Raw genomic sequence first — 19,610 nt, forward strand, 5'->3', positions numbered from 1 at the left:
TTACCTGGCAGTGTTCGGCTGTCTTCAGGTGGTGAACCCCGTTTCCATTCCTGACACATGACGACACAGAAATCCATCTTCAGAAGTCTCCACTATACTTTCAGAAAACATTACATTTTTCAACATTTTCAAGCAATGTAAGTTTTAAGGCTGCAATTTAGAATAGAACAACACACTGTATTTTAATTTTTACTGACCAGTGTTTTTTTTTTTTCTGGACATGATGTTTGAGTCCACATTTCTGAAGCTGACAGAACCTAAAATCCAAAAAATAAATAATAATAAGTCATAATACAGTACATCACATATGCAGTAGTGTATATGTCTAAATGAGTAAGAGTATATGTCTAAACTGCATAAGACTCCCTCTCACCACATATTTCAATCTTCATCCTCCTCTTTCTACCTGCATTCATCTGTGTGATGGAGCTCCAGCACTGCAGTTTACAGTGAAACTTCCAGAAGGAGCAGTTGGAGATTTCCCACAAGGTGATTTTTGTCTTTTCCCATATTTGAATAGTTTTATGCAGAATATATGTAGTCCTCATTATGTTTATAAAAACTTCAAAATACATTTATGTTTTACAAACTTTTCATGATTACTACAATTTGTAAAAGCTGACAGAACTGAAAAAGTAACCGCACAGCCCTCCATGTGCTCACCAGAGGTAGCCTGACTGCCATTAGGTACCGAGATGAGATCCTCAGATCCCTTGTGAGACCATATGCTGGTGCGGTTGGCCCTGGGTTCCTCCTAATGCAGGACAATGCTAGACCTCATGTGGCTGGAGTGTGTCAGCAGTTCCTGCAAGATGGAGGCATTAAAGCTATGGAGTAGCCCACCCGTTCCCCAGACCGGAATCCGATTAAGCACATCTGGGACATCATGTCTCGCTCCATCCACCAACATCACGTTCCACCAGACTGTCCAGGAGTTGGCGGACGCTTTAGTCCAGGTCTGGGAGGAGATCCTCATCAGGAGCATGCCCAGGCATTGTAGGGAGGTCATACAGGCATGTGGAGGCCACACACAATACTGAGCCTCATTTTGACTTGTTTTGAGGACATTATATCAAACTTGGATCAGCCTGTAGTGTGTTTTTCTACTAATTTTGTGTGTGACTCCAAATCCAGGCCTCCTTTGGTTAATAAATTTGATTTCCATTGATGATTTTTGTGTCAGCACATTCAACTTTGTACACAACAAAGTAATCAATGAGAATGTTTCATTCATTTAGATCTAGGATGTGTTATTTGAATGTTCCTTTTTATTTAGTTTAAGTTCACATTTTTAAAGCTGACAGAACCTACAATAAAAAAATACAATTAAAATCTGTGTTTTCATAATGCAGTCCTCCATATTTCTAACAGTCTGTTTATATGTCTAAATGACACCAAGACTCCCTCTCACCACATATTTCTCTCTTCATCCTCCTTTCTTCCTGCATTCATCTGAGTGATGGAGCTCCAGCACTGCAGTTTACACTGTAACCATTCAGGTGATTTTTCTTTTTTCCCAGATTTGAATAGTTTCAGAATCAGATTTATTGGCCAAGTATGTTCACACACACAAGGAACTTGTTCCAGCTGTTAGTGACTCTCTAGTGTTAACAATATACAGCTACATATCATTTACAGAGAACAATAGTATACACAGTATACATAGACTATACAAGGACATTTCTATACAGTGTGCTTTACAGTGTTATTTCCAGAATAGCAGTAAGCAACACTATACAGATTAAATATTGTGCAACCACAGCAGTGTTTAACATGAACTCAGTAATGGTGCAGTGATGCAGTGACTGTAGGATAAGAGATTATCTTATGTTTATCATTAGTATCTATGGCCTGTTGCTGATGATGGTGATCAGCTGTTCATGAAGATGCTGGCCAGAGGGTAAAAACTGTGTTTGGGTCTGACAGTCTTAGTAGCGGCTGAAAGAATTTCTCCGCCCGTTTTCTGGTTCTTGAGCAGTACAAGTCCTGAAAGGAGGGCAGAGAATCACAGATGATTCTCTCAGCTGTCCTCACTGTTCGCTGCAGTCTGTTCCTGTCCTGCTTTGTGGCTGCTCCAAACCAGACAGGGATGGATGTACACAGGATGGATTCGCACTGCAGTGACTACAGTGTAGAACTGGCTCAACAGCTTCTGAGGCAGACCCAACTTCCTCAGCTGATGCAGAAAGTACATCCTCTGTTGGGCCTTTTTGAGGATGGAGATGTTCCCACTTCAAGTCATGAGAAATGGTGGTACCCAGGAACCTGAATGGTCTCTGTAGCTGACATAGGGTTGTTGAGGATAGTGAGGGGCAGCAGAGCTGGGGGTGTTTCCTAAAGTCCACTCTCATCTCTACAGTCTTGAGCGTGTTCAGCTCCAGGTTGTTCTGACTGCACCAGAGTACTCTCCGGTCCGCCTCCTGTCGACATAATCGTCATCGTCCCAGATGAGTCCGATGACTGTAGCGTCATTTGCAAACTTCAGGAGTTTAGCAGACGGGTAATTTGAGGTGCAGTCATTGGTGTAGAGAGAGAAGAGCAGCGGGGAGAGAACACATCCTTGAGGAGCACCAATGTTGAGAGTCTGTGTGCAGGTGCATGAGTTTCCCCAACTGCACCCGCTGCTTCCTGCCTGACAATGGTGTTGAACGCCGAGCCGAAGTCAAGAAACAGAATTCTTGCATATGTCCCTGGGCTGTGGAGATGTTGCAGGATGTAATGCAGATCCATGTTGACCGCCTTATCCACTGACCTGTTTCCTTGATATGCAAATTGTAGAGGGTCCAGCAGGTGTCCTGTAACATCCTTCAGGTGGGACAGCACCAGACATTTAAAGGACTTCATGACCACTGTTGTTAGAGCGACAGGCCTGTAGTCATTCAGTCCTGTGATGGAGGATTTCTTGGGGACTGGGATGATGGTGGAGCGTTTGAAGCAGGAAGAATCTTCACACAGCTCCACAGTGATCTGTTGAAAATGTTTGAGAAGACTGGAGCCAGTTGTACAGCACAGGTTTTAAGGCAGGAAGGTGAAACACCGTCTGGGCCTGGTGCTTTCCTGATCTTTTGTCTCTGGAAGAGTCGGCTCATATCAACTTCACATACCTTCAGAGCAGCTTGAGTGGTGGGGGGGTTGATAGAGGTGCGATGCTGGTTGTAGATTCCGTTGCAGAGTTTGGAAATGAGTGAATGTGTCTCTCCTAAATCTACAATAGAAGTCGTTCAGGTCGTCAGCCAGGCCTTTGTTTGCCACAGCAGGGGGTGGGGGGTCTTCTGTAATTAGTAATGTGTTGAAGACCTCTCCACACTGATCCAGGGTCGTTGGCTGAAAGCATTTTTAGCCACTCTGATCTCCTCTGTCAGTGTGTTCCTGGCCTTTTTACACAGATTTCTGTAGGCTTCTGCTTTAGCCTGACTAAGCTGACTCAGTTTAGTCCATTGCTTGTTATTGCTGAATGTGCAGGTGGTCTTGGTTGGCACACACAGCTCTTCACAAAAGCCCCGATGTAAGAAGTCACAGTGTCAGTCATTACAGCCAGGTTGTCAGTAGCAGCTTCGAAAACACTCCAATCAGTGCAGTCAAAACAGTGCTGCAGTTCTTGCTTTGCTTCTCTGGTTCACTTTTTCACCGTCTTCACTACAGGCTTTGCAGATTGAAGTTTCTGCTTGTAGGTTGGAATCAGTGATCAGTGTCCCAAAGCTGCATGTGGGACAGAGCAATAGGCATCCTTCAGTACAGTGTAGCAGTGGTCTAGTGTGTTAATATCCCTGGTGGGACAATTAACGTGTTGCTTATATTCTGGAAGTTCGTGGTGAAGTTTTGCTCTGTTAAAGTCCTCGAGAATAATGAAAAGTGAGTCTGGATATTTTTGTTCCGGACTAGTTTTTCGCTCCGCCAGGTTTTGCAGTGCGTCGTTCACGCTGGCTTGAGGTGGACTGTAAACACCGAGCAGAATGAATGAAGAAAACTCCCGCGGTGAATAAAAAGCTTTACAGTTTATAAAGTGTGAGTCTCCAGGTTAGAGCTGCAGTGTTTATTCAGCACTGAGACATCTGTACACCAACCTTCGTTAATAGGAAAGCAGATTCCTCCGCCTCTCGCTTTCCCCGGTAGCTCCGTCACACGGTCTGCTCGGTGTAGATGAAAGCCCGGCAGATGTAGCGCGCTGTCCGGGATGGACTCGCTGAGCCAGGTCTCAGTGAAGCAGAGGGCAGCTGACCGGGCCAAACTCTTGTTAGTCCCGTTGAGGAGAAGTTGTTCATCCTCTTTGTTGGGTAAAGAGCGGAGGTTCTCTAGATGAACAGACGGGAGAGCGCTTCTGAATCCTCGCTGTCGGAGCTTTAGGTCCACTCGTCCCCCGCCTGCGTCTCCTGCGCGCTCCCCACAGAGCCGCCGCTCCTCCAACAATTAACTCCAAAAAACTGTCCGCGTTCTCGAAAACTGGCGAAACCCTTTCAGATGTGGACTGTCTTGTGTTAAGCAGTTGTCCTCTGGTGTAAATAATGGGGTCTGACCTGCAGGAAGCACAAAAAAACAAGTGAAAACATACAAATGACCAGAGAGCTCTGTGCCGAGGCAGCCACTCGCGGCGCCATCTTGAAAACCCTCTAGTTTTATGCCTTTTGCAGGTTCTCCTCTTCCTTCTCTTTCTCTTTCTTTCTACAGGAGATTCTGCTGCAAACCCTTCTGCAGTCTGCAAGTTTAAGAGCTTTAAGTTTAAACTGCAAATATAAAAATACATGTATTATATGAGGTCAACACTGAGAAAGCTCCAGCTTTAAAAGACTGAGACGAGACTAATGCTAACGTTAGACAGTGAGGCTGTGTCCCAAACAGCACACTTTGCACTTTCCCACTACTGACAGCACTTCTAACTGTGGTGTACCATTTTTACACACTATTTAGAGCCGTATGAAGTTCGGGACGAGGCCACAGTCTAACTTGATGTTTCAGTGTGCTTTCTACCAGCTTGAGCACAGTGTGAACGTTTGCTAACCCAAACCCAGAACAGTACCATAACAAGACGTTACACACCTGCTGTTCTCTTAGCTATATATTGTTAGATTTCACTTCAAAGGCAGAAACATGTTTTTGGAGAGGTAGGGTAGTGCACTATAGGCCCCTGTGGTGCGGCCTAAGCTCTTGGCATTTGTTTTTCTGACATTACTTTTACTTTTACACTTTAAGTCATTTTCAAACCAGTACTTTTATACTTTTACTTGAGTAAAAAGCTCAAGTTGATACTTAGACATCTATAGACGTCTTTTTAAACCCTAGTATCTCCACTTCCACCTGAGTAATGAATGTGAATACTTTTGATTCCCATTCATCCTACCTGGTTCCTACGCCAATTGGTTATTGTAGTAAAGCTAAACATATATTCCACATTAGACTCCTCTGTAGAGTTGGTGATAAGAACCAGGGGTTATCATGTTTACAGCACAGCCCCACTCCTTGTAATAGCTGTCAGGTGAGCCTCCTCCTGTTCTTGTGAAAGTGTAGTCTCTATGTGTGGAGCTGTGCCTTAGCTTGGTTCAGGGCAGGCAAATACAGGAACCAGTTCCATTTCAAATGATCAGCTTTTAACAAAGCTGCTTTTGAGTTGATTCTGAGCTTAGTCAAGAGCTCTCCAACTTCACATTTCTTAATACTTCATGTGGTTTTGTAAACAATGTACAGTATTTCTCCACCAGCTAGTGCTCTCTAAATTGTTCTTTTTTTAATTGATGTATTTCACAGTTTACATAATTGATGTAATAACACTTTAAGAATACTGTTGTTCTGTTAACTCTACATTTGCTATTCAATAAACTACTTTAAACTTAATGGTAAGAGTTGTATATTTGACTTTTCCTAAGTATTTTATATTTATGCCATGTGTACCACCCAAGTTTCTCTCCATCCTGCAACAATTGCATGAAACAGTTTGGAGGTATTCCACTTTCTATGCCTTCAATAAATTCTCACACTGTCCTGGGATGAAGGAATCTCACACACTGACATTCTCTCAATGACCAACACCATCTGTATTGAAGCAGCGTCGGAGAAAAAGCGTCTGCGCTGGGTGGGCCACATGATTCGTATGTCTGGCTATGGCCTCCCTCACCAAATACTGTACGGGTAACTGAACAACTCAAAACGAGCTGCTGGCGGTCACTGCAGGACTAGACCAAGGAACATCAATCCAAGCCATCTTGAGGCCCTAGCACTCAACAGGACAACATGGCAAACCGTCTGTAGAACAAATAAACGCCATCTTTCTGCAGAGGAGGACTGTTGGTATCGCCCCGACATCAGGGTACCTTTGCTCCATCTGTGGTCGAGGGTGTGGCTCTAAAATCGGCCTTCATGGTCACATGTGAAATATTAAATCGAGGGAACGATTTATTAAGCCAAGAGAACAATTTATACATTAAGGGAATGATTTATTTATTCACTGTTGGTACAATTTATAAGGACAGGGAATGTTTTATCAAAGAGATGGAAAATAAATCTTTTTTTATAGTTTCTAAATATAATATTTCTGCCTTGATCATGTAGGGGCTCCAGATACACTATATGTCCAAATGTGTGTTTGGACAGATAGTTACTCCACCAAAAGCAGGACGAACTGTTTTTAATGCTCCTGATTTTGGAAGAAACGATGAATATGAGCAGGTGTCCCAATATTTCTGTCCAAAAGCTCCCACTGCTCCCATGGTAACGCTCCCGTTACCATGTTTCCCACGAGCTCGCATTGTGAGCGCAGCGCAGCGTCAGAGTTCTACGCGGCTGGAATCGAACGCGGAGCTGCAGTCGTTAACCGAACCGACCCAACGAGCTGCGCTAAACCTGAGCTCCGTCTCCCGGCGCTGATGAACTTACTCAAGAGACTGCTTTCGTTACTTCTGCAGGTGTGGAGATGCACGGCAGAGGTCAGCCGTCGATGTGGAGGTCCTGACCGCTGCTGAAAGTAGGTTGTACGCAGCCACAGGCTCCTTTACACAACTTTGCAGAAAAGCTAGCCTAACTCGCTAGCTAACCAGTTAGCACTACTAGCTAGCTGTTGACTAGATCGCAGAGTTGACCACGCCCACGCGAGTTACGTAGCGCCAGATACACGATTTAGAAATGAACTTTTCTTAATATAGTTTAATATTCTCAGCAGCACTGCTAATAAACAGAACACAAGCTCAACTACACACTGTTAGAGGTGTTTATCAGGTGGTTGCTATAGGGTTGCTAGGGAGTTGCTCGGTGGTTACTATGTTAGAGGGAGTTTTTGCTGAACACTTTCCTTTTTTCTCTTTACATGCTGTTTGAGTCCCCGTTTCTAAAAAGGGATACTGACTGACCTTCACCACAATCTCCCTGTAAGTTCATAATGCACTCCTCCATATTTCTAACAGTCTGTTTATGTTATATAGAGTTATATATCACATATTTCTCTCTTCATGCTCCTCTTTCTATCTGCATTCATCTGTGTGATGGAGCTCCAGCACTGCAGTTTGCAGTGAAACCTCCAGAAGGAGCAGTTGGAGATTTCCCACAAGGTGATTTTTCTCTTCTTTTCCCTGATTTTAGCCACACCCACATTTGTAGACATGTGAACCCTCTCTTTATTTACCTGGAATGTGTTTATATAGAATCTGCATAGTCTGTGTTTGAGATGCTGTATTATCTGTATGACATGTTAATTTAAAGTATACTTTATTATCCCAAAATAATAAAGATACCTAAGATACAAAAATAAAAATAAAGTCTATGTTTTTATGAGTTTTTGCTGAACACTTTCCTTTTTTCTATTTACATGCTGTTTGAGTCCCCGTTTCTAAAAAGGGATACTGACTGACCTTCACCACAATCTCCCTGTAAGTTCATAATGCACTCCTCCATATTTCTAACAGTCTGTTTATGTTATATAGAGTTATATATCACATATTTCTCTCTTTATGCTCCTCTTTCTACCTGCATTCATCTGTGTGATGGAGCTCCAGCACTGCAGTTTGCAGTGAAACCTCCAGAAGGAGCAGTTGGAGATTTCCCACAAGGTGATTTTTCTCTTCTTTTCCCTGATTTTAGCCACACCCACATTTGTAGACATATAAACCCAACCTTTATTTACCTGGAATGCATTTATATACGTAGAATCTTTGTAGTCTGTGTTTGAGATGCTGTATTATCTGTGTGACATGTTAATTCAAAGTATACTTTATTATCCCAAAATAATAAAGATACCTAAGATACAAAAATAAAAATAAAATCTGTGTTTTATGAGTTTTTGCTGAACACTTTCCTTTTTTTCTCTTTACATGCTGTTTGAGTCCCCGTTTCTAAAACGGGATACTGACTGACCTTCACCACAATCTCCCTGTAAGTTCATTATGCAGTCCTCCATATTTCTAACAGTCAGTTTATATATAGTGTAAATGACACTAAGACTCCCTCTCACCACATATTTCTCTCTTTATCCTCCTCTTTCTACCTGCATTCATCTGTGTGATGGAGCTCCAGCACTGCAGTTTACAGTGTAACCTCCAGAAGGAGCATTTAGAGATTTCCCACAAGGTGATTTTTCTCTGTTCTCAAATTTGAATAGTTTTATGCAGAATCTATGTAGTCCATTTATGTTTTACAAACTTTTCATGATTATTACAATATGTAAAAGCTGACAGAACTGAAAAAAGTAACTGAAACATTTTGCACAATGACAAAATATTAAATATATTATACAAATACTGATCTAGATTCCTTTTTTCTATAGATTCATCATCAAGGATTGAATTTTTCAACAGTCTTTACATGTTTGAGTTCACATTTTTAAAGCTGACAGAACCTGAAATACAAAAATAAAAATAAAATCTGTGTTTTTATGAGTTTTTGCTGAACACTTTCCTTTTTTCTCTTTACATGCTGTTTGAGTCCCCGTTTCTAAAAACGGATACTGACTGACCATCACCACAATCTCCCTGTAAGTTCATAATGCAGTCCTCCATATTTCTAACAGTCTGTTTATATGTAGTGTAAATGACACTAAGACTCCCTCTCACCACATATTTCTCTCTTCATCCTCCTCTTTCTACCTGCATTCATCTGTGTGATGGAGCTCCAGCACTGCAGTTTACAGTGTAACCTCCAGAAGGAGCATTTAGAGATTTCCCACAAGGTGATTTTTCTCTTTAATCAGATTTCATGCTGAATCTATGTGGATCCACAATGCCTGACCCATCATTGAGCTTGCTTGGGAACATTTTACTGGACACTGGGTATTAATAAAGTAAGAATGTGTTTGTACTTACCTGAACCTGCTCCTCAATGACTTCCTGGGGGACTGGCGCCCCAGCCAGCTCCCTCTCTTATTGTAGCCATTGGGCCCTCGGCTCACCAATGTGTGGGAGGGTGTTCTCTTCTTCTGGGATACCTGTGGGGGAGAAGAAGGTTAAGTTATTCATTGTAAAGTGATGATACTTACCTGCATTGTGCACAAGAATAACATGAAATGTCTGTATATATTCTGTGAACAGTAATCCCGGGTTTATATGTTGGTATTTTCTGTTTTTACCCTGTCTGTAGTAATGGTAGAGGCCAGGCTGATTAGGGACGGAGCTACAGATTGAAAAGTGGGAAGTGGGAGACTTAGGGGGGGCCTGTTTTAGAGGGAAAGTGTTGTGTAGACAGTCCTGTGGCTGTAGACTAATTCTGGCTGATGTCAAGTCAGTAAAACTTACTATATGTACTGTGGGAAATCTTGTGAGACTAGAGTCCTTTAAAGTCATTTAATTTTCTTTTTCTACAGTTTTTCTTTTCTGTTTTTTTTTGGTATGAGGTGAACATTCATAAAAAGCACTTGGGATTTCGAACTTACCTGGCAGTGTTCGGCTGTCTTCAGGTGGTGAACCCCGTTTCCATTCCTGACACATGACGACACAGAAATCCATCTTCAGAAGTCTCCACTATACTTTCAGAAAACATTACATTTTTCAACATTTTCAAGCAATGTAAGTTTTAAGGCTGCAATTTAGAATAGAACAACACACTGTATTTTAATTTTTACTGACCAGTGTTTTTTTTTTTTCTGGACATGATGTTTGAGTCCACATTTCTGAAGCTGACAGAACCTAAAATCCAAAAAATAAATAATAATAAGTCATAATACAGTACATCACATATGCAGTAGTGTATATGTCTAAATGAGTAAGAGTATATGTCTAAACTGCATAAGACTCCCTCTCACCACATATTTCAATCTTCATCCTCCTCTTTCTACCTGCATTCATCTGTGTGATGGAGCTCCAGCACTGCAGTTTACAGTGAAACTTCCAGAAGGAGCAGTTGGAGATTTCCCACAAGGTGATTTTTGTCTTTTCCCATATTTGAATAGTTTTATGCAGAATATATGTAGTCCTCATTATGTTTATAAAAACTTCAAAATACATTTATGTTTTACAAACTTTTCATGATTACTACAATTTGTAAAAGCTGACAGAACTGAAAAAGTAACCGCACAGCCCTCCATGTGCTCACCAGAGGTAGCCTGACTGCCATTAGGTACCGAGATGAGATCCTCAGATCCCTTGTGAGACCATATGCTGGTGCGGTTGGCCCTGGGTTCCTCCTAATGCAGGACAATGCTAGACCTCATGTGGCTGGAGTGTGTCAGCAGTTCCTGCAAGATGGAGGCATTAAAGCTATGGAGTAGCCCACCCGTTCCCCAGACCGGAATCCGATTAAGCACATCTGGGACATCATGTCTCGCTCCATCCACCAACATCACGTTCCACCAGACTGTCCAGGAGTTGGCGGACGCTTTAGTCCAGGTCTGGGAGGAGATCCTCATCAGGAGCATGCCCAGGCATTGTAGGGAGGTCATACAGGCATGTGGAGGCCACACACAATACTGAGCCTCATTTTGACTTGTTTTGAGGACATTATATCAAACTTGGATCAGCCTGTAGTGTGTTTTTCTACTAATTTTGTGTGTGACTCCAAATCCAGGCCTCCTTTGGTTAATAAATTTGATTTCCATTGATGATTTTTGTGTCAGCACATTCAACTTTGTACACAACAAAGTAATCAATGAGAATGTTTCATTCATTTAGATCTAGGATGTGTTATTTGAATGTTCCTTTTTATTTAGTTTAAGTTCACATTTTTAAAGCTGACAGAACCTACAATAAAAAAATACAATTAAAATCTGTGTTTTCATAATGCAGTCCTCCATATTTCTAACAGTCTGTTTATATGTCTAAATGACACCAAGACTCCCTCTCACCACATATTTCTCTCTTCATCCTCCTTTCTTCCTGCATTCATCTGAGTGATGGAGCTCCAGCACTGCAGTTTACACTGTAACCATTCAGGTGATTTTTCTTTTTTCCCAGATTTGAATAGTTTCAGAATCAGATTTATTGGCCAAGTATGTTCACACACACAAGGAACTTGTTCCAGCTGTTAGTGACTCTCTAGTGTTAACAATATACAGCTACATATCATTTACAGAGAACAATAGTATACACAGTATACATAGACTATACAAGGACATTTCTATACAGTGTGCTTTACAGTGTTATTTCCAGAATAGCAGTAAGCAACACTATACAGATTAAATATTGTGCAACCACAGCAGTGTTTAACATGAAATCAGTAATGGTGCAGTGATGCAGTGACTGTAGGATAAGAGATTATCTTATGTTTATCATTAGTATCTATGGCCTGTTGCTGATGATGGTGATCAGTGTTCATGAAGATGCTGGCCAGAGGGTAAAAACTGTGTTTGGGTCTGACAGTCTTAGTAGCGGCTGAAAGAATTTCTCCGCCCGTTTTCTGGTTCTTGAGCAGTACAAGTCCTGAAAGGAGGGCAGAGAATCACAGATGATTCTCTCAGCTGTCCTCACTGTTCGCTGCAGTCTGTTCCTGTCCTGCTTTGTGGCTGCTCCAAACCAGACAGGGATGGATGTACACAGGATGGATTCGCACTGCAGTGACTACAGTGTAGAACTGGCTCAACAGCTTCTGAGGCAGACCCAACTTCCTCAGCTGATGCAGAAAGTACATCCTCTGTTGGGCCTTTTTGAGGATGGAGATGTTCCCACTTCAAGTCATGAGAAATGGTGGTACCCAGGAACCTGAATGGTCTCTGTAGCTGACATAGGGTTGTTGAGGATAGTGAGGGGCAGCAGAGCTGGGGGTGTTTCCTAAAGTCCACTCTCATCTCTACAGTCTTGAGCGTGTTCAGCTCCAGGTTGTTCTGACTGCACCAGAGTACTCTCCGGTCCGCCTCCTGTCGACATAATCGTCATCGTCCCAGATGAGTCCGATGACTGTAGCGTCATTTGCAAACTTCAGGAGTTTAGCAGACGGGTAATTTGAGGTGCAGTCATTGGTGTAGAGAGAGAAGAGCAGCGGGGAGAGAACACATCCTTGAGGAGCACCAATGTTGACGGTCTGTGTGCAGGTGCATGAGTTTCCCCAACTGCACCCGCTGCTTCCTGCCTGACAATGGTGTTGAACGCCGAGCCGAAGTCAAGAAACAGAATTCTTGCATATGTCCCTGGGCTGTGGAGATGTTGCAGGATGTAATGCAGATCCATGTTGACCGCCTTATCCACTGACCTGTTTCCTTGATATGCAAATTGTAGAGGGTCCAGCAGGTGTCCTGTAACATCCTTCAGGTGGGACAGCACCAGACATTTAAAGGACTTCATGACCACTGTTGTTAGAGCGACAGGCCTGTAGTCATTCAGTCCTGTGATGGAGGATTTCTTGGGGACTGGGATGATGGTGGAGCGTTTGAAGCAGGAAGAATCTTCACACAGCTCCACAGTGATCTGTTGAAAATGTTTGAGAAGACTGGAGCCAGTTGTACAGCACAGGTTTTAAGGCAGGAAGGTGAAACACCATCTGGGCCTGGTGCTTTCCTGATCTTTTGTCTCTGGAAGAGTCGGCTCATATCAACTTCACATACCTTCAGAGCAGCTTGAGTGGTGGGGGGGTTGATAGAGGTGCGATGCTGGTTGTAGATTCCGTTGCAGAGTTTGGAAATGAGTGAATGTGTCTCTCCTAAATCTACAATAGAAGTCGTTCAGGTCGTCAGCCAGGCCTTTGTTTGCCACAGCAGGGGGTGGGGGGTCTTCTGTAATTAGTAATGTGTTGAAGACCTCTCCACACTGATCCAGGGTCGTTGGCTGAAAGCATTTTTAGCCACTCTGATCTCCTCTGTCAGTGTGTTCCTGGCCTTTTTACACAGATTTCTGTAGGCTTCTGCTTTAGCCTGACTAAGCTGACTCAGTTTAGTCCATTGCTTGTTATTGCTGAATGTGCAGGTGGTCTTGGTTGGCACACACAGCTCTTCACAAAAGCCCCGATGTAAGAAGTCACAGTGTCAGTCATTACAGCCAGGTTGTCAGTAGCAGCTTCGAAAACACTCCAATCAGTGCAGTCAAAACAGTGCTGCAGTTCTTGCTTTGCTTCTCTGGTTCACTTTTTCACCGTCTTCACTACAGGCTTTGCAGATTGAAGTTTCTGCTTGTAGGTTGGAATCAGTGATCAGTGTCCCAAAGCTGCATGTGGGACAGAGCAATAGGCATCCTTCAGTACAGTGTAGCAGTGGTCTAGTGTGTTAATATCCCTGGTGGGACAATTAACGTGTTGCTTATATTCTGGAAGTTCGTGGTGAAGTTTTGCTCTGTTAAAGTCCTCGAGAATAATGAAAAGTGAGTCTGGATATTTTTGTTCCGGACTAGTTTTTCGCTCCGCCAGGTTTTGCAGTGCGTCGTTCACGCTGGCTTGAGGTGGACTGTAAACACCGAGCAGAATGAATGAAGAAAACTCCCGCGGTGAATAAAAAGCTTTACAGTTTATAAAGTGTGAGTCTCCAGGTTAGAGCTGCAGTGTTTATTCAGCACTGAGACATCTGTACACCAACCTTCGTTAATAGGAAAGCAGATTCCTCCGCCTCTCGCTTTCCCCGGTAGCTCCGTCACACGGTCTGCTCGGTGTAGATGAAAGCCCGGCAGATGTAGCGCGCTGTCCGGGATGGACTCGCTGAGCCAGGTCTCAGTGAAGCAGAGGGCAGCTGACCGGGCCAAACTCTTGTTAGTCCCGTTGAGGAGAAGTTGTTCATCCTCTTTGTTGGGTAAAGAGCGGAGGTTCTCTAGATGAACAGACGGGAGAGCGCTTCTGAATCCTCGCTGTCGGAGCTTTAGGTCCACTCGTCCCCCGCCTGCGTCTCCTGCGCGCTCCCCACAGAGCCGCCGCTCCTCCAACAATTAACTCCAAAAAACTGTCCGCGTTCTCGAAAACTGGCGAAACCCTTTCAGATGTGGACTGTCTTGTGTTAAGCAGTTGTCCTCTGGTGTAAATAATGGGGTCTGACCTGCAGGAAGCACAAAAAAACAAGTGAAAACATACAAATGACCAGAGAGCTCTGTGCCGAGGCAGCCACTCGCGGCGCCATCTTGAAAACCCTCTAGTTTTATGCCTTTTGCAGGTTCTCCTCTTCCTTCTCTTTCTCTTTCTTTCTACAGGAGATTCTGCTGCAAACCCTTCTGCAGTCTGCAAGTTTAAGAGCTTTAAGTTTAAACTGCAAATATAAAAATACATGTATTATATGAGGTCAACACTGAGAAAGCTCCAGCTTTAAAAGACTGAGACGAGACTAATGCTAACGTTAGACAGTGAGGCTGTGTCCCAAACAGCACACTTTGCACTTTCCCACTACTGACAGCACTTCTAACTGTGGTGTACCATTTTTACACACTATTTAGAGCCGTATGAAGTTCGGGACGAGGCCACAGTCTAACTTGATGTTTCAGTGTGCTTTCTACCAGCTTGAGCACAGTGTGAACGTTTGCTAACCCAAACCCAGAACAGTACCATAACAAGACGTTACACACCTGCTGTTCTCTTAGCTATATATTGTTAGATTTCACTTCAAAGGCAGAAACATGTTTTTGGAGAGGTAGGGTAGTGCACTATAGGCCCCTGTGGTGCGGCCTAAGCTCTTGGCATTTGTTTTTCTGACATTACTTTTACTTTTACACTTTAAGTCATTTTCAAACCAGTACTTTTATACTTTTACTTGAGTAAAAAGCTCAAGTTGATACTTAGACATCTATAGACGTCTTTTTAAACCCTAGTATCTCCACTTCCACCTGAGTAATGAATGTGAATACTTTTGATTCCCATTCATCCTACCTGGTTCCTACGCCAATTGGTTATTGTAGTAAAGCTAAACATATATTCCACATTAGACTCCTCTGTAGAGTTGGTGATAAGAACCAGGGGTTATCATGTTTACAGCACAGCCCCACTCCTTGTAATAGCTGTCAGGTGAGCCTCCTCCTGTTCTTGTGAAAGTGTAGTCTCTATGTGTGGAGCTGTGCCTTAGCTTGGTTCAGGGCAGGCAAATACAGGAACCAGTTCCATTTCAAATGATCAGCTTTTAACAAAGCTGCTTTTGAGTTGATTCTGAGCTTAGTCAAGAGCTCTCCAACTTCACATTTCTTAATACTTCATGTGGTTTTGTAAACAATGTACAGTATTTCTCCACCAGCTAGTGCTCTCTAAATTGTTCTTTTTTTAATTGATGTATTTCACAGTTTACATAATTGATGTAATAACACTTTAAGAATACTGTTGTTCTGTTAACTCTACATTTGCTATTCAATAAACTACTTTAAACTTAATGGTAAGAGTTGTATATTTGACTTTTCCTAAGTATTTTATATTTATGCCATGTGTACCACCCAAGTTTCTCTCCATCCTGCAACAATTGCATGAAACAGTTTGGAGGTATTCCACTTTCTATGCCTTCAATAAATTCTCACACTGTCCTGGGATGAAGGAATCTCACACACTGACATTCTCTCAATGACCAACACCATCTGTATTGAAGCAGCGTCGGAGAAAAAGCGTCTGCGCTGGGTGGGCCACATGATTCGTATGTCTGGCTATGGCCTCCCTCACCAAATACTGTACGGGTAACTGAACAACTCAAAACGAGCTGCTGGCGGTCACTGCAGGACTAGACCAAGGAACATCAATCCAAGCCATCTTGAGGCCCTAGCACTCAACAGGACAACATGGCAAACCGTCTGTAGAACAAATAAACGCCATCTTTCTGCAGAGGAGGACTGTTGGTATCGCCCCGACATCAGGGTACCTTTGCTCCATCTGTGGTCGAGGGTGTGGCTCTAAAATCGGCCTTCATGGTCACATGTGAAATATTAAATCGAGGGAACGATTTATTAAGCCAAGAGAACAATTTATACATTAAGGGAATGATTTATTTATTCACTGTTGGTACAATTTATAAGGACAGGGAATGTTTTATCAAAGAGATGGAAAATAAATCTTTTTTTATAGTTTCTAAATATAATATTTCTGCCTTGATCATGTAGGGGCTCCAGATACACTATATGTCCAAATGTGTGTTTGGACAGATAGTTACTCCACCAAAAGCAGGACGAACTGTTTTTAATGCTCCTGATTTTGGAAGAAACGATGAATATGAGCAGGTGTCCCAATATTTCTGTCCAAAAGCTCCCACTGCTCCCATGGTAACGCTCCCGTTACCATGTTTCCCACGAGCTCGCATTGTGAGCGCAGCGCAGCGTCAGAGTTCTACGCGGCTGGAATCGAACGCGGAGCTGCAGTCGTTAACCGAACCGACCCAACGAGCTGCGCTAAACCTGAGCTCCGTCTCCCGGCGCTGATGAACTTACTCAAGAGACTGCTTTCGTTACTTCTGCAGGTGTGGAGATGCACGGCAGAGGTCAGCCGTCGATGTGGAGGTCCTGACCGCTGCTGAAAGTAGGTTGTACGCAGCCACAGGCTCCTTTACACAACTTTGCAGAAAAGCTAGCCTAACTCGCTAGCTAACCAGTTAGCACTACTAGCTAGCTGTTGACTAGATCGCAGAGTTGACCACGCCCACGCGAGTTACGTAGCGCCAGATACACGATTTAGAAATGAACTTTTCTTAATATAGTTTAATATTCTCAGCAGCACTGCTAATAAACAGAACACAAGCTCAACTACACACTGTTAGAGGTGTTTATCAGGTGGTTGCTATAGGGTTGCTAGGGAGTTGCTCGGTGGTTACTATGTTAGAGGGAGTTTTTGCTGAACACTTTCCTTTTTTCTCTTTACATGCTGTTTGAGTCCCCGTTTCTAAAAAGGGATACTGACTGACCTTCACCACAATCTCCCTGTAAGTTCATAATGCAGTCCTCCATATTTCTAACAGTCTGTTTATGTTATATAGAGTTATATATCACATATTTCTCTCTTCATGCTCCTCTTTCTACCTGCATTCATCTGTGTGATGGAGCTCCAGCACTGCAGTTTGCAGTGAAACCTCCAGAAGGAGCAGTTGGAGATTTCCCACAAGGTGATTTTTCTCTTCTTTTCCCTGATTTTAGCCACACCCACATTTGTAGACATATAAACCCAACCTTTATTTACCTGGAATGCATTTATATACGTAGAATCTTTGTAGTCTGTGTTTGAGATGCTGTATTATCTGTGTGACATGTTAATTCAAAGTATACTTTATTATCCCAAAATAATAAAGATACCTAAGATACAAAAATAAAAATAAAATCTATGTTTTTATGAGTTTTTGCTGAACACTTTCCTTTTTTCTCTTTACATGCTGTTTGAGTCCCCGTTTCTAAAAACGGATACTGACTGACCTTCACCACAATCTCCCTGTAAGTTCATAATGCACTCCTCCATATTTCTAACAGTCTGTTTATGTTATATAGAGTTATATATCACATATTTCTCTCTTTATGCTCCTCTTTCTACCTGCATTCATCTGTGTGATGGAGCTCCAGCACTGCAGTTTACAGTGTAACCTCCAGAAGGAGCAGTTGGAGATTTCCCACAAGGTGATTTTTCTCTCCTTTTCCCTGATTTTAGCCACACCCACATTTGTAGACATATGAACCCTCCCTTTATTTACCTGGAATGCATTTATATACGTAGAATCTTTGTAGTCTGTGTTTGAGATGCTGTATTATCTGTGTAACATGTTAATTCACAGTATACTTTATTATCCCAAAATAATAAAGATACCTAAGATACAAAAATAAAAATAAAATCAGTGTGTTTATGAGTTTTTGCTGAACACTTTCCTTTTTTCTCTTTACATGCTGTTTGAGTCCCCGTTTCTAAAACGGGATACTGACTGACCTTCACCACAATCTCCCTGTAAGTTCATAATGCAGTCCTCCATATTTCTAACAGTCTGTTTATATGTAGTGTAAATGACACTAAGACTCCCTCTCACCACATATTTCTCTCTTCATGCTCCTCTTTCTACCTGCATTCATCTGTGTGATGGAGCTCCAGCACTGCAGTTTGCAGTGAAACCTCCAGAAGGAGCATTCAGAGATTTCCCACAAGGTGACTTTTCTCTCCTTTTCCCTGATTTTAGCCACACCCACATTTGTAGACATATGAACCCTTCCTTTATTTACCTGGAATGTGTTTATATAGAATCTTTGTAGTCTGTGTTTGAGATGCTGTATTATCTGTGTAACATGTTAATTCACAGTATACTTTATTATCCCAAAATAATAAAGATACCTAAGATACAAAAATAAAAATAAAATCTGTGTGTTTATGAGTTTTTGCTGAACACTTTCCTTTTTTTCTCTTTACATGCTGTTTGAGTCCCCGTTTCTAAAAAGGGATACTGACTGACCTTCACCACAATCTCCCTGTAAGTTCATTATGCAGTCCTCCATATTTCTAACAGTCTGTTTATATGTAGTGTAAATGACACTAAGACTCCCTCTCACCACATATTTCTCTCTTCATACTCCTCTTTCTACCTGCATTCATCTGTGTGATGGAGCTCCAGCACTGCAGTTTGCAGTGAAACCTCCAGAAGGAGCAGTTGGAGATTTCCCACAAGGTGATTTTTCTCTTCTTTTCCCTGATTTTAGCCACACCCACATTTGTAGACATATGAACCCTCCCTTTATTTACCTGGAATGCATTTATATACGTAGAATCTTTGTAGTCTGTGTTTGAGATGCTGTATTATCTGTATGACATGTTAATTTAAAGTATACTTTATTATCCCAAAATAATAAAGATACCTAAGATACAAAAATAAAAATAAAGTCTATGTTTTTATGAGTTTTTGCTGAACACTTTCCTTTTTTCTCTTTACATGCTGTTTGAGTCCCGTTTCTAAAAAGGGATACTGACTGACCTTCACCACAATCTCCCTGTAAGTGCATAATGTAGTACTGCATATTTCTAACAGTCAGTTTATGTATAGTGTAAATTACACTGAGACTCCCTCTCACCACATATTTCTCTCTTTATCCTCCTCTTTCTACCTGCATTCATCTGTGTGATGGAGCTCCAGCACTGCAGTTTGCAGTGAAACCTCCAGAAGGAGCATTCAGAGATTTCCCACAAGGTGATTTTTCTCTCCTTTTCCGTGATTTTAGCCACACCCACATTTGTAGACATATGAACCCTCCCTTTATTTACCTGGAATGCATTTATATACGTAGAATCTTTGTAGTCTGTGTTTGAGATGCTGTATTATCTGTGTAACATGTTAATTCACAGTATACTTTATTATCCCAAAATAATAAAGATACCTA

This window comes from Salminus brasiliensis, chromosome 6, assembly GCF_030463535.1.
Source record: "Salminus brasiliensis chromosome 6, fSalBra1.hap2, whole genome shotgun sequence".
In the NCBI taxonomy this organism is placed as follows: domain Eukaryota; kingdom Metazoa; phylum Chordata; class Actinopteri; order Characiformes; family Bryconidae; genus Salminus; species Salminus brasiliensis.